The sequence below is a fragment of the Falco cherrug genome, chromosome 5 (genome assembly GCF_023634085.1).
Source record: "Falco cherrug isolate bFalChe1 chromosome 5, bFalChe1.pri, whole genome shotgun sequence".
In the NCBI taxonomy this organism is placed as follows: domain Eukaryota; kingdom Metazoa; phylum Chordata; class Aves; order Falconiformes; family Falconidae; genus Falco; species Falco cherrug.
This window is the reverse complement of record NC_073701.1, coordinates 94,361,397-94,388,259: the sequence shown is the minus strand read 5'-3', so window position 1 is coordinate 94,388,259 and position 26,863 is coordinate 94,361,397. Positions and strand designations below refer to the sequence as shown.

Genomic DNA, 26,863 nt, shown 5'->3' with positions numbered 1-26,863 from the left:
TCTGGCGTTTAGCAGCAGGAAGGCAAATCAAATTACCAAAATCATGTTACTGTAGAGATGAGCAGAGCAGTCTCCAGATGTATGGCGTGGCATCGCTGCGCTGGAACTATCACCTTGCCCCCACTGAAACCAGCGGTAAAACTGCTGCCATAGGGCCAGGAGCCATTACCCCCAGCAGCGCTCTTATTGATGAGCTGATAAAAGCTCTGCTTCTCGTCACTCACTGGCTGCCCTGATTTTTTCCTCAGTGCTTTTAATTAATTTGATATTTTTATCATTGTTGAAGCAGCAAGCGCTTTAGGATTTTAATGATTTAGGAATTGCATACAGCAGCAAACTCCCTTCAGCAGAACCGATCCAGACTCCCCCACAGCTGGGATTTCCTGCTCCTGTCCCCATCCCCTCCTGGAAGGGCCCTAAGGCAGCCAGCCCAGGCACAGACACGTACCTATTGCTCTAACACAAGCGCTGACAGCCAGCGCCTCACCCAGCACCTCGCCTACCACCTGCTCAGCTGGGGTTTAAGCTTGTCAATACAGATGCTGCCCCATCCAAGAAAAAAAGGAATAATCTCTTTTTCTAGACATCTCAAATATTCACCCTAGAAACTGCAGAAGGGCTTTTGCTTTTCCTATTTGGAAGGTAAAATACTAGGAAGGGAACTGCAGCAAGCAACCTGCATGATTTAATACCGCATTTCAGGAAAGCGTTACATCTTCAGCAAGTCGTTCTGAATTGGCAATTTTGTACTCAATCTTGCAGCCTAAGCCCTCTAAAATAAAAGCTATGGGCAGCCCATATGAATTTAAAGCACCTGTTATCTGGGTACTTCACGTCCTGCACTGTTTCGATCCTCAGAAACTCATTAGCAAATGAAGAATGTTATTTGCTTTTGTTGTTGTTCTTTTGGCCACACTACTGTAACAAAGGCATTGCAAAGCCAGTTGAAAGCTACCTGCCTTATTAAGTCTTGTCATGCCATATTTACTTAGCTCCCTCTTTCAGGTGCCAGGTAGGCAGAGGAGGATGCAAGTTCAGATCAGCAGGAGGATAAAGAAAAAAGGAACTTCAACAACTGGAGCTACTTGGAGCAAGTAAAAGGAAGTAATTGTCATTGCTAAGGAGCAAATGGATCAACAGCAATGCAATTAAGAGCCCAAGAAATAAATCCCCCCCAAAAGCAAGCACAGGCAGCCTTCCCAGCTCCGTTGCTGGTGAGGGGCGCTGGGACCACCTGCACAGCAATGCACAAGGGATTTCTCCAGGGACCTGAGGGCAAGGCTAAAGCAACAAGGATTTGGTTTCACAGAGACAACCACGACCTTGAGAGAGAAAGATGCCTCTCGTCATTCACGCAGATGCACATTATACTCCAGATGCCTCTCGTCATTCACGCAGATGCACATTATGCTCCAAGCCCCCTCTCCAGGGACACCGTGGGACATGGCATCCCGTGCAAGGCTTGACTCAGCACTTCAGAGTGGGCTGACCCTTCAGCCACGCTCTACCACCCCACCAAAGTGGGACCTTGCACCAAGCTGAATGCAGCATCAGCCCAAACAGGGGGAAACCCAAGGCAAGAGGGGTGCTAGGCAGAAGCTGGCTGTTTGTGCCACTGTGAACCTATGGTCCCTTAAGCTTTTGAAAGCTGAATTGCCCTCCCTTGGGGGCCACAGGTTGCAAAGTCTCTACTGCAGCACTGCCTCGTGTTACCAGGGCGCTAACTCTGCTACGCACTTGCTTGCAGCCTAGGGGCACAGTTGAGACCAGTTCAAAATGTTGTTCTACTTTGCAACTGCAAACCCTTAGCAGACTGTTTAAGACGAGGTTTCTAAATAAACGTGCCTGGATGACAGAGGGGTTGCATCCCATCTATGCATTAAAGTTTGCTGTGTTTAGACACAGCTTCAGGCTATAGGTTTTCATGAAAATACGACTTCATCCTGCATACAACTCCCCTCTCAATTTCAAGGAAGATACAGACAGTTGTATGATGGTTCCCCTTCTCGTGCTCCCCTGTGACAAGCAGTAAATTACAAGCTCTGGCCTTCCAGGTATCACCACTGGCACCTGAACTGGCACCCACTGAGACTGAAGCAGCTGCTCGTCTTGGGTGTTGTTTCAGGCTCTTTGTAAACTCAGGCTAACAGTAATTACTGTCACAGCAATATCAACCCTAACTGCCCAGAACCCCAAACTCAGATGTCAGTTTCCCTGCATAACCTATCCCAAATGCTTCACTGAAGTCCTTGCAGCAGCCAACTTGCAAAGAAAAGATCCTTGTAGCATGAGGTAACACGGCAAGCCAAGCAGGGAAAGCTCCCGCTGAAACCCTGATATCAGAAAGGCTGGAAAATAAGGGCCGTGACAACAGAGGAGAGACCTGAGGATGAAGGTCCGTTCGCAGCAGAGGGGGTGCCCCTGCGCCTGCCCCCCTCGGCCGCCGGTTCGCAGGAGTCTTTGAAATGAGTCACTTGGCTTCAGGTTCCTGTGGCGCCGTGCCATTTGCCTTGGTCCTCTGCCCCTTTCCTCCTCACAAGAGTCATCTTAAAAGTATTCTTGGAATAGCTTCTGTGCACAGCAAAACATCTAACAGGGCTGGGCTGAATTTTAAAGGACTTCATTTCAGTAACGCAATAACTCACTGTCCTATTTCAGAGTAATCAATGTGCATTAATTCAGTCTCCACTGAGCATCAGCAATGAATTTCACAAACCTCACAGACTGAACTTGCATTGCCTGAAAACAGTGCACTGCTACAGTGAAAAGAGCAAGAGGACAACACAGAATAAGCTGTGCTATGTTTTTATGTGCTTCTTACTTCCTTCTTCCTTTACAATAAACTATTAATAAGCCTGAAGGACGCACAAATGGAAGTATTTCTGTCTGTTGTTTATCTGCCAGTCAGTGCCACAATGGTTTCCAATTCAGCAGAGGCCGTCAGACCATAATGCAAGAACGCACGGGAACAGGGGCTGGCACGAGAACATCCGCACTGTACAACTGGAGCCATAAAACAGAAACGTGCAAATCAGAAGCAGCAAGAGTAACAAACTGGAAATGTTGCCCAGCAGAAAAATTAGCAGTTCATTTATAACACAAGTGCCAATAAACCAAAAGGCACACCAGCTATTTCTTTTCTGACAGTCCAAGCACGTGGCACATTCCCAAATGACTGCGAGACAGTAGGAAACTGCTCATTTTCCAAGAAAGGGCTATGTGGCATTTCAGCCACTAACAACTCACATGGCCCTATTACTTAGGGCTGAGGCACAATTTTACTCCTTTCAATCAGGACTGACTTCACTGAAGTCAGACTTACTCCAGGGAAGAACAGATTCAAAGCAAGAGAATGACATAAACCAACTCCTCATCAGGAAGACCCAGACCCCAGTTCACTGGGTTATCCACAGTCCCTGTGGATCATGCAGTATCAGAGATGTAGGGGTTATTCAAAGGTAGCACTCCTGAGCCTTCCACAACTAACACATAGATATTCTGCAGGCAAGCAACTGCAAGCCCAACACAGGTGGCTTTACAGAACCATTTCCCAAAGCCTGCCTCTTGGCTAAGGGCTTTTCAAGGTGCTCTGCACATCCTGACCATGCTACTGATGCATTTCTAGCTGAGTGACAGCACTCCAGCACTTTGCTGACTCACACTCCATCAAGTATGAGACAAAAAGTCCGATTTGTACAACATTCTGGTTCTGCTGTAGAGTCCCCATGTGCTCCTCACCAAGCAGCCCACATCCCTCTCCCAATGCCCTGCAAGGAGCACAAAACCCAGGTCGGCAGAAACCGCCAGGGTGTCGCTCAAGCTGTGCGGAGGACCTCGCTGGCACAGCTCCCTAATGCCACACACTCACCAGTTCAAGGGCAAGACAAGGGACAAAGTACTGGACATGAGTGCTCCTAGGAGTTATCTCACCCTACTTCTGTTTGGGGTGATGTTCATGTGTTGCTCTGCTGCTTCTCTGTAGTTGAAGAGCAGCTCTTTGCCCCTCATGGGAACCAATTTACTTCCATCCCAAAAATGAATGCTCATGAATACTAATAAATCACATTTTAAAGGAAGCAGTGTCCTCTGCAAAGCCTACCTTGGTGAGATTAAGCTCTTATGTCACTTGGGCAGTATGGAGAACTGCCCTAGGCCAACATCATTTTAACCTTCCATACGAATGACGTAAAATAATTTCTCAGTCCCTCCCCAAAGCAACAGATCATTTCACAAGCATGGGGAGCCAGGCACCACAGGGCATTTCCTCTCTAGTTTGCTACAGCCATGCTGTTTGAGGATAGGACAGGGTGTTAAACTACATCTAAGCAGCAAACAGAAGATGAGAGACTAGCTGTGCCCAAAGGGAGCCTGCACCTCTGGCCTGGTGCAGAAACACCAGCTGGCTCAGAGCAACCCCCTCACCTTGCATCACCCACAAAGTCACGCAAAGAACTGTGCCAAGAGGCAGCAGAGTGCTGATGCAAAGAGTCAGCCTGTCTGTCTGTGTTCCCCTGCAGGGCTTCCTCCCTTCCATGCCAGGTACTAAACCCTTTTGCGTTAACAAGCCTCCAGATAACACCGTCGCCCCTTCACATCACAGCACAGTGCCAGACTTGCCAGGGCCACAGCACCGATGTTCCAACCTCCAAGCAAAAGCATGGCACACGGGGCAGGGAATAGGTGCCAGCTGACACAGCAACCACAGCCCCATGCACGCAGGCACAGCCACACCAGCGTGACTGCCCAAAGGCTCCAGGCTAACACTCTGCCTGCAGATTCTACCTGCCCCTTCATTCCTGTGTGCGCTCCAGATGCCTCAGTCCTCTGCAGCACACCAGCCTCCTGCTGGTTAAAGACATCTGGAGCTCAGCGTGTCTGTGCCAGGCTGGCTCCCTGCCACGAGCACAGCGCATCTTCTCCCCTAGAATCACAGCTGGAGCACAGGTGGGCAAGTATCCTCAGGGGCAGCACAGCGGCAAGGCTGGAACACAGAGGGTATGAAAAAGCATCACCTTCGCTCCAGCCCAGGCTGAGGCAGGGAACTGGTTGCCAGATGGAAAAGGGGAAAGCTCTCTGGATCTAGCCATTCCCCTAGCGTTTTCCATCATAATTAAGCCCCTAACATTGAGTAGAGAGGTGCGATGGCTAAACACCTTATCAGCACCCCTCCCTGCCATTTTCCTACTGTCCCACGTGCACCTTCCCCTGAAAACGCTCAGGAAAGCACAGGGAGGGAACGCACAGCTCGTCAGTCCCTGCTGCGGTGGCATTGCATGGTGCTGCCAGCCAGGATGTGACCAGCTGCAGGCTGCCTGACCACAGCCTAGAGCAAACCTCGCAGCACGGCACGGGCTATAACCGGTGTGCAAGAAAAGTGCCGGCTTCAGACAGAGCGTTCCGCTGTCTCACTACTGCGTCCAACACGATACGCATTCAAGAAGCGACTCCAGTTTTCAAAGGTGGTGGTCCTCACTCTGATCAGGCTCAGCTTTGGGTCCTCCAAACAACAGGTTTGTATTTATGCAAACAGGCTTTTGTATTTATAATTATCAGAGCAAACCCGTAATTATGCAGCAATGGTCAGATACTAGAAACCAACACCATGAGAGGCCACCCCACCACACAGTGCACTCTTATCCCTGAAGCCAACAGACATGGCATTAAATGTTCCAGCACTGAAGGATAATCACAGTCTGAAGCATAGAAGAGCCTCCAGCCTATGACAGCATCATCTTCACCACAGGAAAAGTTTCCCCCAGCTGTAGATCCAGTGCAATGCCACTGAAACCAGGACAGTGCCTCAAAACCCACAGCAGATGCCCTGTTCTGAACCCAGCCCCGCAGGATCACCTCCCACTGAAGGCACACATCTCTCGGGACCTCCAGTCTCACCTTGTTCTCATCAGGGGAGAAAACGATGCGGAAAGTCGCAAGCATGCCAGGCAGTACCTTGCGGCACACAGCATGGTGGCTGATCAGCTTGAAATAAGGTGAGCTCTCCAAGATGACCTTCACCAGCCAAGGAACCTGCAGAAAAGAGAGGAAAGTATGATCTTGCCGCTTGTGGAAACAGGAGGAGAAGAGACCTGGTGATACCACCTTCACAAAGCACTTTTAGCTCTGGAGGTACATGCACATAACACATAAGAGTGAACATTAATCCCTTCTGCCTGGGCTAAACAGCTCGAGGCCAGAGGTAGCAGGGCAATGAAGGAAGGGCACTTTACTCTGAACATGCTGTGGCTCTCCAAAGGGGAAGCAGAGCATCACGTTGTCTCAGGAAAACCTGAGCAGAACCCAACTAAGCTTAGCAGGAGCCTGAAGGGGCACCTAAAGGCCTCCCGGTGCTGCTGCTAAATCAGCCTGCTTCCACTGCTGTTTCAAAACACCTTTCCTGAAGCGCTGTTACCACTAATAATAACTTACTCCAGCATAAAGTGGAGAAGACCCCACCCCGAGCTCTGACAGCCCGTTCAGCTCTCTGTGCAGCTCACCCAGAGGCAGAGGTGCCCTGTGGAAACTGAGATTAACCATGGAGCCACCAGGACGCGGTGCACACTCGAGGGAAAGCACGAGGGCAGGGAAGAACTGTACAGCCCTCAACATTCCCATCCGTGCAGGGCTTCCACGGGGAAAGGTGCTGACTAGAAAAGCTCCTTTCAGTGAGGTACTACCAACACACAGCCAAAACCAGGGGGAGAAACCTCAGCATGGGAAGATTTCCACCGTCTTGCAAAATAAAGGCAGTGAGACCTTTTATTCTGGATGCGCTGTGCTGCAGCAGGTGACTGGCTATGCTGTGCACCGCGCGGATGACACTGCTCTCCAGTTCCAGCACAGAGTTAAACTTCCACATCCCAGCACTTACCTTGTCCACGTTCCTCAGAATCAGTGGCACTTCATAGACCTCATCGGGGACGTAGTTCTGAAATACCACCTCTGATGGGAAAGGCTGGAACAAGCTCTGTTCCGGGGCAACTGCCGAGAACTGGAGATGCAAAAGAGAGCAGAGAGTTTCAGCCGCGGGGAGAAAGACTCATCAGTGAGAGAATACAACACTGGCCTCCAGTGAAGGACAGTCCCTTGGTGAGTACGCCTGCCCAGCTCACGCTAGGGGAACAGAAGCTCACCCACCTGTGTTCTGAGCAGATCAAAAGTTTCTGGGCCACACTGAGCAGGCTCAAGCGAGCAGCTCTTTTAGCAGGTGTTTCTCCAGGTCTCCTTCTCCAACAGGCAAGGCAGCACTTACCTCCGGCAGAGCCCTGGGCTAACACAGTCACACAGCTCCAGAGCACTCACTGCAAGATCTGTAAGCACTCGTGGAGCAAGGGAAAGCCAAGAATTTACAGGAGACCCCATGGGAAACAATTTGGGGATCATCTTTACTTTGAGACACAGAGACGGAGCCCTACACATCCTCAAATCTCTTTTTTGACACACAGCCCAGAAACCAGGAAGAAGAGAAGACAGGCCAAAAAGGAACACCGCTGTTAAGAAAGCGACAGATGAGGTGGTAAGTTCCAGGTACTTTCCCAGCATCACTGGGCAATTTGAGTAAGGCTGGACTTGGCATCTCCTTTTCCCACAAGCTTTAAATGGATGCTTCGTTATATTCTATTATTGCCATTTTATTTAATACCACTACAGAAGCAGGTGTGAAAACATACAGAAACAGCAAATGCTTACAGCGCCGAGGCGTTACTTTGAGAAAACTCCTCCCTGCTCTGCCTCCCCCCTTCCAGCTGAACTCTTCACACTCACAAGACACAGGCACGTCTCCTGCTTCTCCACAGGAGTCAGGGTCGTGCTGAAGCCAGCAGCCACAGCACACGGCCAGTTCTGTGTGTGCTCATCCGAGGCGTTCCCAACCTCACACGCTGTCTAGGGCAATCCTTAACCAATTTGCTACAGGTCTCTTGCTGGCAGTTTTCCACTCAACAGCCTACCTCAGTCATCTACCCCTTTGGAACGTGTGTTATACTAAGCAGATCTGTAAGAAAAGCAGCTTTAAACACACGTGTAAATAAACATTGATCCAGATAAAGCACACCCACTCCCCTCTGCCCAGGGCCATTCCCCTGTGTACCTGGCAGCCTGAAAAATCTAACACCCTGTACGGGTCCCACTCGATGTTCCAACCCAAAGCATTCATGCAATTGCTTTAGCTACACCTTGAGTAGTTACCGTAGGCCCTCAGCCCTCAAAGACCAACGCAGCCACCACTGAGGGCATCCTATGACCCCAAGCGTTTGATAGAGACTACACCAAACCAAACGCTGGCTATTTCAGCAGGAAGGTGGGAAATTGCAAGCTTGCATCCTTGTGGCCCGCCCCAGCCTTCCCCCAGTATCGTGCTTTAGCCACAGTAGCTCATCTCCAGCAAAAGCCACCAACTTCAACAGAGGTTGTTTATATGGGCTTAGCGCAGGTCAGGACTTCAACATCTCACTGGGGAAAAATGTTTCACCTTTCCCCCAGCAGAAGGAACTCCACACCGGCAGCAGTTTGAAACAACAACAGGACTTAGTCACCAAGGCATTTAGATAAGCTGGAGGCAAGCCTGTCACAAGCACGCGCTCTCTTCAAATGTCACATCAAACAGCAAGGAAAAGGGCAAGAAAAGGCTACCTTATGATGGGAGGCTTCGCTCATGTCTAGAATCTGGATAATCTGGGGTCGCCGCATCTCCTGAGTGCTGGCCAGCCTCTGCTTGGTGGTAAGAGACATCTCCTTCAGGAAGGCAGAGGGAGTCAGCTGAAATGCAAAACACCAGCAAGAGCTACAGAACTGCCTTTATTCAGAAAGGCTTTTCTTCTTCAAGAGCCACCGATGAATAATTTGTGATCATAGCCGCTAGGATAGTCCTGGAAGTTCCATAATTACCTGTTGAAATATTTACCATTAGTAAATTAATGATAGAGAGCGCAATACACATGCTCCAAACAAGTAGCTTTGTCCCGTTAGCTTCTCCTTCGTGATTTGATGTGACATGTTGGGGGATTTTGCTCTTCGGGCATTTGTTTCCTTTCCAGTTTGGCCGGAGTGAGCCAGTGACCTTTGGAAAAGGTTGGGAGGAGTTACCAGAAATCCCTTAACTCCATCCTTGTACAACGCTCACAACCACCACACATGTGGAGATGTCTGCTGGGTGAGTCAGGAAAGCAGAAAATAAGTGTTGTGCCAAGACTGAGGTGGAGAGGAATGGCTCCAAGTTTTAGTTATCTCTTTTGAATTAGCACTTGTTTTCTCTGTTTGGGCCTCCGAGACTCCTCCACAGCAGTATGCAAAGGTATCTCCTCAACAGAGGTTCAGCACCAGGTCATCTTCAGCCAAGTGAGCTCTGGTCAGCAAAAGGGCCATCTGAGGATGGGGAGGAGGAATTGCCCTGACTCCGCTGCTGTCTGCAGCGCTGGATCTGTGCTCCACATGGGATACGGGACAGAACAACTGTTTTGGAACCTGTTCCATCTAGGACCAGCCATACCTCTCGAAACCTTCAGGCAGAGTTTGAGCAGCCCACCACATGCGCAGCTGCCTGGAGGGCAGGTATGGTCAGAGCAGCGCTGGCAAGCATCCCGACGTGACAAAACGTTACTGCCCACACAAAGGGGACGGAAAGAAGCACACGCTCACGCTTCAGCTATTCCGGTGCAATGCCCGGTACGTTCATTTAAACTGGCTCCAGTGGCACATCCAGACACAACGCTGGACTTTCCCTGAAGCAGCACACAGTCCATCCCCTACTGCACCATGGTCACCACCTCCGACAGAAGCATGGCAGCAGAGAGACGGGGAGGTGGTGTCCAGCTTCACAGTGCTGCCAGACAACAGGAGGGGCAGGTAGAGGAAGGACGCGGGGGCAGTTTCCAGCCTTACACAGCTCCTACCTGGCCGCAGCAGGTACTTACAGTTGCAGGCTTCTCTGTCCCTCTGGCTAGCTTCAGATTACGAGGCACTACCACTTGGCTCGGGAATCTACCAGCCATCCTGGAGGACCCCGTGAACCAGCGGGGCTTTCCAGTGGCCATGCCTCAGTTGACCTGCAAGGAACAGCAACGGGACTTGGAAAATCCAGCATCCCCTTCCATGGCAGACCCAAAGGAGACAGCTGTGTCTCCGGGCTGTGGCATCCTTCATAACTGGGGAGCAGCCGGCATCCCCACCCTGTTTCATAATTAGACCATATTTCAGTGGCAGAGTTAAGACTGATAGAAGTAAAAGCCCAGAACAAACACTCCAAAACAGCCTTTTGCTGTGGGCTCAGTCCCACAAGCCACAAACACACATCAAAGACTGCTGGCACTTCTCATCTTCTCCCCCTCTTCCATGTATTTTGGAACTATTTGCTGGAATTATTATCCAAATCTCTATTAATACCCAAACTGTCCTTTATTACTCTTTAAAAGTTTTTTGGTGGGAACAAAGGATAAATGTCACTTCACTGCTTCATTTTGCAAAAACAGCTGACCCGATGTGACTTTGTGCCTGACCCTACTAAGTGCTCAGAGTATTATGAACAACCTTAAACCCAGGGATCGCTGCTGCCCCAAGCATCAAAATCAGACTGCTCTCCTACTTTGCAAACCAAACGCCCATCCTTTGTGCAAGGAGGTTGGTGATGTTTTTAACTAAGGGACCATAGAGTTCAATACTCTGATTAACAACTATGGTTTCTCAAAGCTAATTTGGTTAGGTTACAAAAATTATCCAGCAAATATGACTCCTTCCAGGCATGAAATTACCATGCCCAAGAGCCTTTCTCCATGGAGAATGAGGGCCTTGTTTTTCACTTACTAACACCCAAACTCTAGGCTCCCTACAGGCATTAAAAGCTGTAGCAGCAGAAATAAAAGCATGAAACCATTAAAGTCGCATGAGCAATTAGCTCAAATATAAATACAACATATGTGAAAGCTTGGCCACTTCAGGCTATCCTAATGGCAGTTCCTCTCAAGCATCCTTATCCTGCAGGCAGCATGGCTTAACAGGTCCATGGGCCATCCTTCTTCTATCACCAGCCTGCTGACAACCTCCCCATCTGTGTCTCAAAAAGTGGGTGTGCAAGAAAGGGAAAGAAAACTCCCCCAGAAAGTGGGTCTCAAGCACCGACAAAAGTCAAAGGTGAGTATGTACAGCATTTACTAAGCACTACTTTGGACGAGAAATCATTTCCCCTCCCTTTCTGGCTAACTGGGCCAAGGAACAGATGGATGTCCCCACCTCTTTTTTTCTGGGACTTGAAAGACCAGTGGCCTCAAACCCAGCTCTACCCTAAAATTATTTTACATCCTGACGATAAGTAAAAAATCACAGATCCTACCACCTCCTGCTTCCTCCTGTTCCGCATCATTTTTCTTCATGTGGACTTGCTGTACAGCCAGACACCATTCTGTGCAAAGACCACCATTCCCTTCCCCTCAAGTTTGACCCACATCCTGCAAGCAAGGCAATACTTTCAGCTCATTACTCCCGAAACAGCTACAGCATTGCGCATGTTCACGGTACCAGGCCCTTCATAGTTTCAGGGAACAACAGGGTTGCCATTTCCTTTTGTCCTTGCCAGAAACATGAGAGAACAGCACGGTCCTACGGACACAAGGGCATGCTGCAGCTGGAGCTCGGATTGAAAGCTAGAAATAACTATTAGTTAAGAGAGAAATCTAATGGGGATGATACAACACTAATCTGGGTATCAGTGCTTTATTACTGGGTCTTGAGAGTAACTGGATTATTTGTTCCAATTTTCTAACTATAATTTCACTTCACTTGAAACTAATCCTGCTCATCATGCCCACACCAGTTATTTCCAGAGGGCTTCCAGTCTGTATGCCCCCATACCAGTCCAGCAGCTTCCCCTACCGTCTAGCCCCAGAGTCAGGTACTTCCAGAGCCCCACTTCCCTGGAGCCTGCAGGGATCAGCCTCCTGCATTAGGAGGAAAGCAGCAGAACTAAGAAAGCAGCCACATTCTCCTGCAGGGGCAGGACAAAACAGCAACCGCAACACAGCCCACCTCCAGCCACCACCCCTGGCTGCTGTGCAGAGAGCTCCATCTTCCCCACCTCAGAGAGCCCTTTACCCCCCCCCCCCCCCCAGAAATTAAGGACAGACTGCAACTGCCCCTCTGCTCCAGGCTCAGGGCACAGATGGCTTGGGCACCTCGACTGTGGGTTCAGAGCATGAACACCCCAAGCCTGGACAGGGGAACTAGCTGCGCCAGGACACAACAGCTACCATCACCTCAGAAAAGCAATGAGGAAATATACCCAGGGCTGGGGTACAATTCCTGACGTGTCTCAGGAAACCCAGATGTGCCAGAGCAGGGTGCCAAGCTCCAGCCTCCTCCCCCACACTCCCTTTACTCCAGTACCTACTACTACGTACTGCTGTGCTTTTGTGCTGTGCCTCACATGGCTGCCAGGGCAGGGTGAGAAGCAGCAAGAGAATTCCTTCCTGGCACCTTCTCCAGGGGAGCCGTGCTGCACTTTGCCAAGGTGAGGTTTTTTGGCTCTGCATGATTTCAAATGTGAGGGGTCTGTTTTCTCACCACAGAAAGCAGGGAGCAGAAATTTTGTGCTGAACCTCATATGGCTGCCAGAGCACGGTGAGAAGCAGCAAAAGAATTCCTTCCTGGCATCTTCTCCAGGGGAGCAGCGCTGCGCTTTCCCAAGGTGATTTTTTTGTTCTGTGAATGATTCCAAGTATGAGAGGTCAAATTTCTCAGAACAGAATGCATGGAGCAGAACTTTTGTGCTGTTCCTCTCATGGCTGCCAGGGCACGGTGGGAAACAGCAAGAGAATTCCTACCTGGAATCTTCTCACCATGTCCTTGCAGCCATGTCAGGCACAGCAGAAAAGTTCGGCACCCTTCTCTCTGTGGTAAGAAATTGGACGCCTATACATTGGCAATCATGCAGAGCCCCAAAGAGTCACCTTGGCAAAGTGCTGCACTCCCCCCTGGAGAAGGTGCCAGGCAGGAATTCTTTTGCTGCTTCTCACCCTGCCCTGGCAGCCATGTGAGGCACAGCAGAAAAGCTCTGCTCCCTGCTTTCCGTGGTGATAAAATTGACCCAAAAATTTTGCACTCATACAGAACCAGAGCTGACCTTGACATAAGTGCAGCACTGTTCCCCCCTGGAGAAGGTTCCAGGCAGGAATTCTCTTGCTGCTTCTCACCCTGCCCTGGCAGCCATGTGAGGCACAGCACAAAAGTTCTGCTCCCTCTTTCTGTGGTGAGCAAAACTGACCCTTCAAAGTTGCAACCGTTAAGAGCCCAAAAAAGTCACCTTGGGGGTGCAGCACTTCCTCCCATAAAGAAGGTACCAGGACAAAATTTTCTTGCTGTTCTGACCCTGCCCTGGCAGCCATGTGAGGCACAGCACAAAAGTTCTGCTCCCTGCTTTCTGTGGTGAGAAAATGGAACCAAAGTTTTTGCACTCCTGTAGAGCCAAAAAAAAAATATATCTTGGGAAAGTGCAGCACTGCCCCCCTGGAGAAGGTGCCAGGCAGGAATTCTCTTGCTGCTTCTCACCCTGCCCTAACAGCCATGTGAGGAACAGCACAAAAGTTCTGCTCCCTGCTTTCTGTGGTGAGAAAACTGACCTCTTTTCATTGGCAATCATGCAGAGAAAAAAAAAAATCACCTTAAAGCGCAGCGCTGCTCCCCTGGAGAAGATGCTAGGAAGGAATTCTCTTGCTGCTTCTCACCCTGCCCTGGCAGCCATGTGAGGCACAGCACAAAAGTTCTGCTCCCTGCTTTCTGTGGTGAGAAAATGGACCCAAAGTTTTTGCATTCCTGCAGAGCCAAAAGAAAAAATATATTTTGGGAAAGTGCAGCACTGCTCCCCTGGGGAAGGTGACAGGAAGGAATTCTCTTGCTGCTTCTCACCCTGCCCTGGCAGCCATGTGAGGCACAGCACAAAAGTTCTGCTCCCCGCTTTCAGTGGTAAGAAATTTGACCCAAGCATTTTGCACTCATACAGAACCAGAGCTCACCTCGGCAAAGTGCAGCACTGCTCCCCTGCAGAAGGTGCCAGGAAGGAATTCTCTTGCTGCTTCTCACCCTGCCCTGGCAGCCATGTGAGGAACAGCACAAAAGTGCTGCTCCCTGCTTCCTGTGGTGAGAACATTGACCCTTCAGAGTTGCAGTCGTTAAGAGCCAATAAAAATCATCTTGGGGAAAGTGCAGCCCTGCCCCCCTGGAGAACATGCCAGAAAGGAATTCTCTTGCTGCTTCTCACCCTGCCCTGGCAGCCATGTGAGTCAGCACTAAAGTTCTGCTCCCTGCTTTCTGTGGTGAGAAAATTGACCAAAACCTTCTGCAGTCATGCAGAACCAGAGCTCACCTTGTGAAAGTGCAGCACTGCTCCCCTGGGGAAGGTGACAGGAAGGAATTCTCTTGCTGTTTCTCACCCTGCCCTGGCAGCCATGTGAGGCACAGCACAAAAGTGCTGCTCCCTGCTTTCTAAAGTTAGCAAAATTGACTGTCCACAGTTGCACTCATGTAGAGATAAGACTTTCTTACTCAAAAGCAAACCCCAAGAAGCCACGTAGCCTTGGGAACCCCTTTGTCCTCCCGTGTGGCTGGTGACTTCCCATAGCTCTTCCACAAGGCAGGAGAAAGAACCATGAATTTGGAAGCCCACGTTAGTTCAAGTACACTTAGTCCTCTGACAGTCACTACTTATGGGCCAGCGGTCCTCTCACCCCTCCACAGAACTGCCTCTTAGTCCTCTAGCAGTCATTCTCCATGGAGGGACCACAAGTCCTCCATACCTAACCACCAGCTCATCAGAAATGAGTCAGACCACGCCAGAAGTGACACTGCCTGACCTGCAGGAGATATATTAGACCAGCAACGATGGTTTCAAGACAGAAAAAACACCACCATCCACCAGCACAGCAGAAAAACAACCAGAAGAAACTTCGTACACAAACCAAAGGCACCCATCCATACTGTATAAAGGAAAAAAAAGCTCAAAAAGGCACTCTCCACAAAAAAACCCACCACACAGATCACAAGATAAGATAAAAATGCCATAACCCCAGGAACGCAGGGCCAACAAACACAGATTCTGTCCATAACAGTAACACACTTTGACACTAACTCGCTTGACCTCTGGCATACTTGACCTTGTTGCCCCCAAACCCCAGCACACTGTAGCCCTAAGGCAACACAAAATGGAACACAAAGTCCCTGGAGATCTCTGCCAGGGCCTTCAGGTGGTCCCTGACCTCAGGCATCACAACCTTCAGGTGAGAACAAGATGGAGGCACCAGGACAACACCGGCATGCGTCTTCACACCCTGGAAAAGGGCCTGAGATAAACGCTCCTGGGCAGAGAGGCTGAGGCACTCGGAGGCTTTGAGCCAGCCCTCCACCATCACAGGGCTTCAGCTCATCATTTCTGTGTCAGAGCCACCAGGCAGGTGGCCCCATCCTCCCTGAGAGACCGCTCAGAGCACCTGTACCCAGCTCCAGGGGGCTGGATACACAGCCTCGGATCCATGAGGGGAGGGGTGCTTTAATCCTGGGAGCAGGATTTCTGACAGTGCCCCTGAGGAGGAAAGCCTCCTCAGGCCTGGAAGCCTGAGAGACATCCCTGCGCTGCTCCACGTGTCACCAAAAGCAGGGGCTGAGGAAGGCTGCTTTGGGGCCCGTCAAGGGAACCAGCTCCCCTGGGCTGCTCTGTGGCCACCGGCTGCTGTTGCTGTCGCGCGGGTCTCAGTGCTGCTCTGCAGTCAGCCGTCACCTCCCCGTGGGACACTCTCCAGCGCAGCACACGTCTGCACTGGCTCTCCCTGGGGACAAAGATCACAAGCGAGGGATGGGCTTGGCTTTGCCCCCAGTCCCAGGCTGCCACCAGAGAGACCTGCCACCCCCTCCCCAGCTGTGCGATGTGGGCACCACCTACAGCTGCAGCTGTGGGTCAGGGCAGCTGTGGGCAGGGGGCAAGCCCCGTGGCGGTGCCCCCGGCGCTGGCAGCAGGCAGAGCTGGGGAGAGCGAGGGGCAGCCCAGGGCAGCCGGCAGCCGGCGGCGGGGCCCGGCAGGGTGCAGCACCCTCAGCAATGCCCGGCTCCTTGCACCTCGGCCCCAGGGCTGCAGCGCAGGGCTGGCCCCAGCCGGGGCTGGGCTGGGAACAGCCAGGCAGGGCCCCTGGCACCCCGGCACGCACCTGCTCCCTGCATGGGGCGGCCGGGTCCTTTGCAATCGACCCCGTGGCATCCAGAGAAGGGCCCTGCCCTGGGCCTGAGCCATCGCTGCAGGGATGAGGCCTTCCTCGGCGTCTGTCCCTCAAATCCCTCCCTCCGGCCCCCACGGTCCGTCCCTAAAGCACTTCCCCTCGCCCCCAGTCCCTGCTGGCCCTGAAGGCCGGCCACAGCACTGGCTTTCAAGCCTGAGCTGGTCATGTCATGGCTGTTCTGGAATGCGGTACAGTGAAAGGAGAGATAGAAATGGCAAATTTTCCCCCTCGGGGCGGTCAAATGCTGGCAGAGGTTGCCCAAGGAGGTTGTGGAGTCTCTGTCCTTGGAGATCTTCAAAGGCCAAGGGCACACAGTTCTCTGCGACCTGCTCGAGGTGAGCGTGCTGGAGCAGAGGGCTTGGCCCAGAGGACCTCCACGGGTCCCTTCCAACCCCACCCTCCCACGTGGCTCTGTGCTTTGCTTTTCCTCCTAAAGTCCCTCAGCTCAGCCCCGATGCCCGCTGGAAAGGGTGCTGGGGCAAGGGACGATCCCAATCTCCTCCCCGAGGGTCCTTCCCAGCACAAGCGCTCCCCACTCCACAAGACCCTATGGCAGACACAGTCAGGAGAGGGAAAAGATTCTTTTATTGTCAACAGCAGCTGCGGGGGCCCAGGAGTCACAGATGTTCAGCCGGTGAAAATCAGTCAGCACCTGCAAGGACAGAGTCAGAAAGCTCTGATAAGCCCCCAGAGGCAGGAAGAGGCAGGATTTGGTTCCCCCCTCTTTGGGGGATGCTGTTTCCGAGGAATTCCTCATGGCCCAGAAGGGACAGCTCTTGCTGGCCTCCACTCGAGGCCGGCTCCGGTGCCTTCTCCCCAGGGGTGATGTCCCTAGGGAGCTGTGCGTGCGCAGGGATGCTGACAGTGCCCCTGTGCTGCTCAGCAGGGCTCGGCGGGGAGCCCCTGGGGAGCTGCCGTGGGGCTCATCCCAAACCCTGCTCAGCACCAGCCCTCGCCGGCCCTTGCCAGCCAGCTGGGCTGACTTAGGGCTGTGTTCAGAGCTGGGACAGATGGGCAGCAGCGCGTGGTACGCACCTGGCCTTCCTGACGTGCTGCAGCTTCCTGCATTTTCTCAGGTTTGGGTCCACGAAGTCATTTCCTCTCTTCTCCTTTTTATTTGTGCTTGGCTGTCCCTCTCCTCTGCCCAGGCTTCTTTTCTCTTCCTTTTCCTTGGCTTTTTCTTCTCCTGGTGGGAGCCTGCAAACCTTTCCATCCCACAGCGTGATGAGATGGGGAAAGCCCCAAGCCCCTGCAGTGAGCTCTCAGGTCAGGCAAGGGGAGCTCTTCCTACCTGGTTTCCTGGGGCAGGCTGGTCAGTTGTGGCAGGCGTGCCAGGGACTCTGCCGTGCCCTCGGGGGTGCCTGGAGGCAAATCTGGAGGTGCCTAAACCAGAAATTTGGGAGGTAGCGGGTGGCAAGTGACAGCCTGGTGTAGTGAGGGCCTGACTGCCAAATTGCTGTATGAGCTCTACAGAGGAGATGCTGGTTTGCATCGTGCACATTTTGCACAGTCCAGCCAACGCAGCCTAGACTTGATGAAGCTGCGACGGAGTAGGATTTGAGCAAAAGCCCTCTCAAGGTGGCAGCTACTCCTTTCTGTCCTTTTGTGGGTATTTTGTAGGTATGTTTTGTTTGATGAAGCAGATCATACTTAATGAAGTGCATTCCAGAAACAGCCTTTCCAGTTTTCCTTAACACGCACCACTCTGGGGGGAGAGGAGGAACCCCAAAGGCACAAGAGAGCGGCTGCCAGGAGGAGGCCCAGCGGCTGCTCGGCCTCCTGGGAAATTACTGTTACCACTTGAGACATGTTGCCCCAGTGTCTGTGGAGCTGCCGTACCTCTGCCACTTTGGGCCCTGCCCCTGTGTCTCCCCCAGCTCCTCTGTCGATGTCCAGCAGAGAGGCGGCTGCATCCAGAAAGGCTTTTGCTGGACGCTGGGTCTCTGCTGTGCCTGCAGGGCCACTTTGCTCTTCGCACCGCAGCTCTGGAAAGCAAAAGCACGTGCAGCAGCGTGACTTCTTGGAAGTCAAGAACACCTAAGCAAAGCCCAGCCAAGCCCTACACCACTTGTCTCCTCAACGTTGAGGTTTCTGGCATCCCAAGCCCCAGTGTCTGTGACAATCCTCAGTCCCGCCTCCTACCTGTGCACCTGTCCATGGGTGCTGGCACCTCCTCGGCTGATGGAGGGGAGAGGCCGGCCACCTCCTCCCCAAAGATGTCCCCGCAGTTTTCAATGAGGAACTCCACCAGCACGTTCACCTGCAGACATCAAAGCCTTGGTCTCAAGCCAGGTGCCTGCAGACGTGTCAAGCAGCCTTTCCCACTGCTGACCCTTCGTCTGCGCAGGCGGCTGCGGCTGGGGGGTTGCTCTTCCAGGCACCCAGCCCACCAGCACTGGCCCAAGGGAGGAGGCAGCCAGGGACCTCTCAACAGCCAAGCTCCGATGGGCCGGGAAGGCAGCACTGGCTGCTGGGTAGGGCGTACCTTCTCGGTCACCGCCAGCATGGCCTGCAGCGAGAGCAGGTCCTCGTTGGGTGGGCTCAGCAGGTTGGGCCCGACGCAGATGGCCAGGTTGCTGCAGCTCATTCTGCTGGTGGCTGCGTTGTGGCCGATGTGCTGCAGGAGGGCCATCAGCCGCTTCAGGAGGAGGAGGTTGGCCGCAGGCAACTTGTTGGCCACCCTGAGGGAAGAGGAAGACAAGGCTGATGAAGCAGAGGGTGCCCACAGCCGTCCCCGCAGCTGGCCCCAGGCGGGTGGGAGCCAGCGGCCGTGTTGCACAGCTTTGCAGCTGCCCGGAAAGACAGCTTTCTGAGGAGCCCGTGCCTTTGCAGGCAGGTCCCAGAACTCTCCTGGTCCCTGCTCACCAGGCAGGCTGCTGCCCACACTTACGCTTTCAGCTCCTCCACCTTGGTCTGCTTGCTGGCCCTCTCCATGGCTGCCATCCAGTCCTCGTAGAGGTCGATGATGAGGAGCTTGGTGGGGATGCTTCGCAGGAAGTCCTGCAATGCCAAGGGCTGCAGGTCAGCCTTTGAACGCTGCAGGCCAGCCAGGAGCTCCTCCAGCTGCAGGTCTGAAGCGCTCACCTTCAAGATGACGGCCAGCAGCAGCGCAGGCTGACTTCCCATGTCAATGTCCTTGCCGCGGTCCAGGGCCTCGCGTAGCTGCCGAAGTTCTGTGCCGCCGGCAGCTCTGCGGAATACCCCTCCATCGTCGGTCCTCGCTGGCGCAGGACAGCCAGCAGCTCCTGCAGGAGAGGCAGGAGGCCACTTGCTTGGCTGAAGAACCAAGCGGTGGCAAGGACCAGAGCTCTGCCCCAGACGTGGTTGCCTAAGCGCCACAAAGGGTCTGGGACCAGAAGCAGGTTCTGGGGGGGCAGAGTCCAGTGCCCTGTCCCCGCAGCTGCTGGGGACACGCAGGCCCTCTCCAGAGCAGCCGGAGGGAGTCCAGGCTGGCTTACCTGGATGGGCCGGGGCAGCGTGTTGTCCTCCCCACAGAGGGCTGCCAGGGGCTGCCCAAAGAGCGCCCTGCTGCAGCTGGCGCCTGCCTGCCCTGGCGCCTGGGCAGCGGCCGGGGTGCGCCACAGGGCGAAGGGCCAGGGCAGCCCCATCCTCCTCCTGCTGGTGCTGCTCCCGCTGCTGCTCCCTCCTGCTGCAAAAGAAAACAGAGTAAGACACCACCAATGGAGACCCCAGGCCAGCGGTCCCAGCGCCTGCCCTGCCCTGCGCTGCCCCGCCTGTAGCACGGTGCTGTGTGGTGCGGCAGGATGGGCAGGGAGGCAGCAGCTGGAACCGCGGCTGTGGCTCGGAGGTGTTGACTTAGAGGCTCTTGAGAGCCATCGTGCCACGGGGTCAGCCTGTGCCAGCCTTCGCCCTGCCCTCCTGCAAGCTGCAGGCTGCAGCAGAGTCTCCGTGTCCCTGCAGAAGCATATCCAGCAGCCGCGGCCCAGCAATTGTCCTTGTCCGTCCAGGTGACATCCTTCTGTGGGCTGCCCAACCTGCATGGTGACACTCGGGACAAGTGAGCACAGCATTGCAGGAGGTTGCCTTGCTTTCCCAAACTCACCTGGTGCGGGGCAAAATCCCCCTGCGTTTGCAGATGGGGCCGTCGCAGGCCCTTGCTTGGGATGAGCCTGCAAGAACCAAGAATCAGGCTGTGCTTGCAGAGCAGCCCCGCAGCAGAAAGGGCCACCAGCAGCCTGAGCGCGGCAGAGCTGGGACCCTCTGCCCTCCTGGGCTTTCTTCCCCATGTGGCAGGGTTCCTCCCAGTGTCACCAGTCAGAACGTGCTGGCCTGCTGCTGGCTTCCCAAAACTCTCTGCTCCCTGAGTGGCACCATCAGACCCTCTGTCCCTCCCGCACAAGGTCACCCCAGTCCCTGCGCATCCCGGCGCAGCCAGAGGCAGGTGCAAGGCAGCCATTCTCACCTCTGCCTATGCCTCCATCAGCGTCTCCAGGCTCCTGGCGCGCAGTGTCCTCCACTGGGCAGGAGAGAAGGAGGGGAAGAAGGTGAGCAGCCATGGCTCTGCTGCTCGGCTGCAGGAGCAGTGCTCGGGGACAGGGCCCAGAGCAGAGAGACACTCACGGCGTGGCGGCGGCTCAGCTCCTTCTCCAGGAGCTTGATGGATGTCAGGTGGGTGACGCGGGCTCCCTTGCATCCTTCTGGTGTCCTGTGCACCGGGAAGGGAGAGGGAGAGAGCTGGGTGAGCCCCAAGCCATCTCTTGTCTCTTGTCAGGCAGCTGTGCCCAAGAGCTGCTCGCAGCCATGGGGGCACCTTCCCCAGCTGGGGGCTGTGTTCCCCCGTCCGTCCAGCTTCTCCTGGAGCATCCCCCCGTCTTACCCCAGCAGTGTGGCCACCCACAGCTCCTTCAGTGCCTGGGAGCTGCAGAAAGAGAGGAGAGAGAGCGTCAGGCCCTGCTGCCCCCAGCCCTGGGCAAAGGTGGGGGCCTGCACAGCCCTGTCCTGTGGGGCAGGATAGAGGCGCTGTCCAAGCCCTGGGTCGCTCTGTCCTGCCTGAGCGGCTGCATTTGCCCTTCCCTTCTGGGGACCAAAAGGTGGCCAGGGGATGCAGGATGAGGAAACATCCCCCGTCCCTCCCTCCCTGCCACCGAGCTGCCTGCTCCCTGCCCAGCTCTGCACGCAAGGCAGAGGCCTGTGTTCATGGGATGGCATGGGCACGGCTGGGAACCTCTGCTGCCCGAGCACGACTCACCCAAAAGTGGCGATGCAGGAGCCGGTGGGCCAGGCGAGGATGACAGAGGTGCTGTCCTCATCGGTGCTTTCCTCCTCCTCCTCCTCCTCCTGTCCATCCTGCCCCGCAGCCTCCTTCCCACTGCTGAGCACTCACAGCTGGTCCAGCGCCAGGCGGAGCTGTGGGTGCAGGCTGGTGCCATGTCTGCAGAGAGCAGAGGCGGGAACTGAGCTGGAGGGGGGCTCCTTGGGCTGGGTCCCCACGCGCAGATCCCTGTCCCCCACCTGCCCTTGGGACGGACATGGTGCCTCCAGCACCGAGGGGCCGGGGCCTGGGGCTGGTGCCAGGGTGCCCCTGGGCTGGGGCTGGGGGCAAGGATCTGGGCTCTGAGGGTCTTACTGCAACTTGGCGACCACCAGTTCCTCGTGGAGGAGCAGAAGGCGCCTCTCGCTCCTCTTGCGGCCCCGGGTCAGCCACACATCCGTGCTCAGCACCGGCTCGGCGTCGCTGAGAGCCTCCCTGCAGAGCAGAGAGCGGCGGGCATGAGCAATGCCAGTGCTGCGTGGCCCAGCTGTGCCCGCGTGTCCCCAAGCCCGGGGGGAGCCCACCTGGAGCCGCAGCAGCAGCCGGCCTGGCCCATCCTGCCCGGGAGAGGAGGGCCCTGGCCATGCACCGGGAGGGGGCCCAGCCGGTGACGGTGAGGCTGGGAAGCGGGGTGCTGATGCTGTGGCAGCGCTGCTGGGCCAGAGGCTGCCTCCTGCCAGCGCCGCTGCGTGCCAGCACGGCTCTGCCCTGCTGCCTGTGGTGGCCGTGGGCTCCCCGTGACCAATGGAAAGTGGGCGGGGCCTGCGGGGCGGGGCTGGGGCCCTCTCCAGTATGGCCGGGCCTGCCTTGCCAGGGGGAGCCCCGCGCAGGACAGGGCAGGGGGCAAGGGCCACCTCCCTGCACCTGCGGCCAGCGCTTTCACCTGGGGTTTTGACAGGGTCCTGGTCAATAAAAGAAGCTGTTTTTCCTAGAGATGACCATTGTGGCCTGAGGCAGACTCCTATTGGTGGAGGCCAGCCTAGCGGTCGGAAGGCCTCTGGCACACAGGCCGTGCCAGGCCTCAGGCCCCAAGGCGCTGGAACTGGAGCAGGCCCAGCAGGAGGAAAAACTTCCATTTTTACCAAAAGACGGGGGGACTAGCAGCAGTCAAGAGCCGCTCATGTCCTGCCAGGCGCCACAGGTAAATGAAATGTGTGGTGAACTTCGGCAGGAATTGTGGTGCCCCTGGAGCACCACCCTTGCTTGTGAAGGCTTTATTCCACCTGGGTGCTAAGGCTTCACCCTTGGCAATCAGGGCTGGATGAGCGCCACAGGAGCCCCTGCCCTGTTAGCCATGACCTTCACCCAGCTGGTGGCCGACACGGCCGGGGCGAGTTTGTGGGGTAGGCCATGACCATGGCAAAGAAGGGGAAAAGTAGTCAGCTTTTGATGGCCCGTGTCTCGTTTCACTGTTGACCCTAAGCAATGCCTTGCTTCAAATAGAAGCGATTCAGAGAGTTACACACCCGCCCTTTCAGGAAAAATGCAGGAAATCAGAGGCATCTAGCGAATTCTCTTGTGGCTGTTGTACACTGCAGCAAGAAGCAGCGTGGGTCCAGTGGCTAATGCTGGAAGGGGAATTAGGACTTCTGGGAAAGGGATATAAAGGCACTCTTGTGGGCCAGGCTGGGATTGGAGAGCCTGGGTGGGTGTCTGGGGTCCCAGCTTTCCCGCAGTGCTGACTGTGGTGCCTGCTGCTTGTTCTTCCCTGCAACGCCGGTTGCATCCACCTGCTGGGGCTGTGCTTGGGAAGGGCACCGGGGGTGGGCAAGCCCATGGGAGCAGGCTGGGGGGAAGCTCTTCTCCAGAGATCTACCAGAAACTGTGCAGAGCATCCGAGAGGATGCACTGTGTGACAAGGGAAGGTGCCCGTTGGTCCAATGTATGGAGCCTGCAGGGCTCCCATCAGGGTCCTTTGACCTACCCATCCTCCAGCCAGCAATCCAGGTGCTGGGGGGTCCCATGTAGGTCTCCTGAGGTACCCTTTAGCCCCAGGCAAGGTGTCGTGGCTCAGTGTGTGCTTGCAGGGCATGTTTCCTTCCCGCTGACAAGGGTGGGATTGCAGTTAAATACCCCTGGGCGATCCCGAGCTAAGCAAAGTTTTTTTCTATGGGTCACACTGCTTTGCAGTCCATGTGTGTGGTTCAGCTCCTGTATAGGAGCTGAGGACACGAGGTGACCTAGCTTAGAAGCTGGCCACTCGTGCTCCAGGCAACTCCAGTTGCTTGCGTTTTCCTTCAGCTTCCCCAGCCTGATCATCTCCACTGTCACCTCCTCCCTGTCCTACAAGAAGTATCCCTATCCCAGCCATTAGGACAGTGGCACAGCACTCAGAATCCAGATCACTGGTAGAGAAGAAGGACAGAGGAAAAGAGAAGTTCTCCTTTGAAAGAAATCCTTCTTTGTCCTCCTTTAGCTACTAGTGGATGAAAAAAAGGGGGACAGAATTTCAGGCCAACCACAGCACTGGCTTTCAAGCCTGAGCTTGTCATGTCATGGCTGTTCTGGAATGTGGTACAGTGAAAGGAGAGATAGAAATGGCAAATTTTCCCCCTCGGGGCGGTCAAATGCTGGCAGAGGTTGCCCAAGGAGGTTGTGGAGTCTCTGTCCTTGGAGATCTTCAAAGGCCAAGGGCACACAGTTCTCTGCGACCTGCTCGAGGTGAGCGTGCTGGAGCAGAGGGCTGGGCCCAGAGGACCTCCACGGGTCCCTTCCAACCCCACCCTCCTGTGTGGCTCTGTGCTTTGCTTTTGCCCTGGCAGAGATCTCCAGGGACTTTGTGCTCCATTTTGTGTTGCCTTAGGGCTACAATGTGCTGTGGTTTGGGGGCAACAAGGTCAAGTATGCCAGAGGTCAAGCGAGTTAGTGTCAAAGTGTGTTACTGTTATGGTCAGAATCTGTGTTTGTTGGCCCTGCGTTCCTGGGGTTATGGAACCAGGGGTATTTTTATCTTATCTTGTGATCTGTGTGGTGGGTTTTTTTGTGGAGAGTGCCTTTTTGAGCTTTTTTTTCCTTTATACAGTATGGATGGGTGCCTTTGGTTTGTGTACGAAGTTTCTTCTGGTTGTTTTTCTGCTGTGCTGGTGGATGGTGGTGTTTTTTCTGTCTTGAAACCATTGTTACTGGTCTAATATATCTCCTGCAGGTCAGGCAGTGTCACTTCTGGCGTGGTCTGACTCATTTCTGATGAGCTGGTGGGTAGGTATGGAGGACTTGTGGTCCCTCCATGGAGAATGACTGCTAGAGGACTAAGAGGCAGTTCTGTGGAGGGGTGAGAGGACCGCTGGCCCATAAGTAGTGACTGTCAGAGGACTAAGTGTACTTGAATTTACGTGGGCTTCCAAATACATGGTTCTTTCTCCTGCCTTGCAGAAAAGCCATGGGAAGTCACCAGCCACACGGAAGGACAAAGGGGTTCCCAAGGCTACGTGGCTTCTTGGGGTTTGCTTTTGAGTAAGAAAGTCTTATCTCTACATGAGTGCAACTGTGGACAGTCAGTTTTGCTAACTTTAGAAAGCAGGGAGTAGCACTTTTGTGCTGTGCCTCACATGGCTGCCAGGGCAGGGTGAGAAACAGCAAGAGAATTCCTTCCTGTCACCTTCCCCAGGGGAGCAGTGCTGCACTTTCACAAGGTGAGGGGTTTTTTGGCTCTATACGATTGAAAATGTGAGGGGTTAATTTTCAGATCAGAGAAATTAGGGAGCAGAACATTTGTGCTGTGCCTCACATGGCTGCCAGGGCAGGGTGAGAAGCAGCAAGAGAATTCCTTCCTGTCACCTTCTCCAGGGAAGCCGTGCTGCACTTTCCCCAAGACTTTCTTTTTTCTTTTAGCTCTGCATGAGTGCAAAAGGTTTGGATCAATGTTCTCAGCACAGAAAGCAGGGAGCAGCACTTTTGTGCTGTTCCTCACATGGCTGCCAGTGCAGGGTGAGAACAGCCAGAGAAATTTTTCTTGGTACCTTCTTTATGGGAGGAGTGTTGTACTTTCCCAAGGTGACTTTTTTGGGCTCTTAACGACTGCAACTCTGAAGGGTTAATTTTGCTCACCACAGGAAGCAGGGAGCAGCACTTTTCTGCTGTGCCTCACATGGCTGCCAGGGCAGGGATAGAAAGAGCAAGAGAATTCCTTCCTGGAACCTTCTCCAGGAGAGCAGTGCTGCACTTGTCAAGGTGAGGGGTTTTTTGGCTCTATAAGATTGCAAATGTGAGGGGTTAATTTTCAGATCACAGAAATTAGGGAGCAGAACATTTGTGCTGTGCCTCACGTGCCTGCAAGGACAGAGCGAGAAACAGCAAGAGAATTCCTTCCCGTCACCTTCTCCAGGGAGCAGTGCTGCACTTTCACAAGGTGAGCTCTGGTTCTGCATGAGTGCAGAAGGTTTTGGTCAACGTTCTCACCACAGAAAGCAGGGAGCAGAACTTTTCTGCTGTGCCTCACATGGCTGCCAGGGCAGGGTGAGAAGCAGCAAGAGAATTCCTGCCTGGAACTCTCTCCAGGGGAGCAGCACTACACTTTCCTAAGCCATGTTTTTTGCTTCTGTATGAGTTCAAAAGTGCTGTGTCAATATTCTCAACCCCGGAAGGCAGGGAGCAGAACTCTTGCGCTGTGCCTCACATGGCTACCATGCATAGTGGGAAGCAGCAAGAGAATTCCTTCCTGGTACCTTCTCCAGGGGAATTTCCCAGTTCCCGAGAGACTCCTGGCACCAGCTGCAAGGGGGCTCCCAGCTGAAGGGTGGGCCTGGGTGTTGTTGGGGTGGGAATTGGCGATGTCTCCTTTCCTTAGTCACGTTGTTAACACTTTGGAATAACAATTGGATGCTTCGCTCCTATTGCTCTTTTATCATATTGCTCACAGTAACTGCTACTGGTTCCTTTTATCATATTGCATGCTATTTTCTTTTATTGTAATATAAGAAACTGCATGTGATATATTCCATTATTTGATATATTTGATAGATTTGACTATATTTGATCTGGAGTTCAGCTTTGCTGTGAATCCAGTCAGTCAGCAAAACATAATTCGGCGTAGTCGGCATTGTACGAAGTAAAACTCTCTCTATTTAGGAAAACAAAAAAGTTCCTCGACTTGCTATTGGCAGGTGGGAACCATTGCCTTACGGTGTTTGGGCCAGAGTGGTCTGGTGGTGCTGGGCAGTTGGGCCATGCCAGGGACAGAGGGACGGGGGCAGAGGAGGGGGCGGGGGGAAGGGGTTTAGGGACGGACGGGTGGGAATGGATGAAGGTGTTTAGGGATGGAGCGGGGTGTGTGGGGGTGGGGCAAGGATGTGTGTTTGTGGGAGTGGGGTGTGGGAGGTGGGGGGTGGGGGGAGGTGGGGGTGTGTGT

The 26,863-nt window shown here is 53.9% G+C and overlaps 1 pseudogene; it reads right to left on the bottom strand.

The window, feature by feature from the left end:
• Positions 1-10,035, bottom strand: part of LOC129736197 (hydrocephalus-inducing protein homolog) — a 48,519-nt pseudogene extending 38,484 nt beyond the window's left edge.
• Between the last annotated feature and the right edge of the window lie 16,828 nt (positions 10,036-26,863).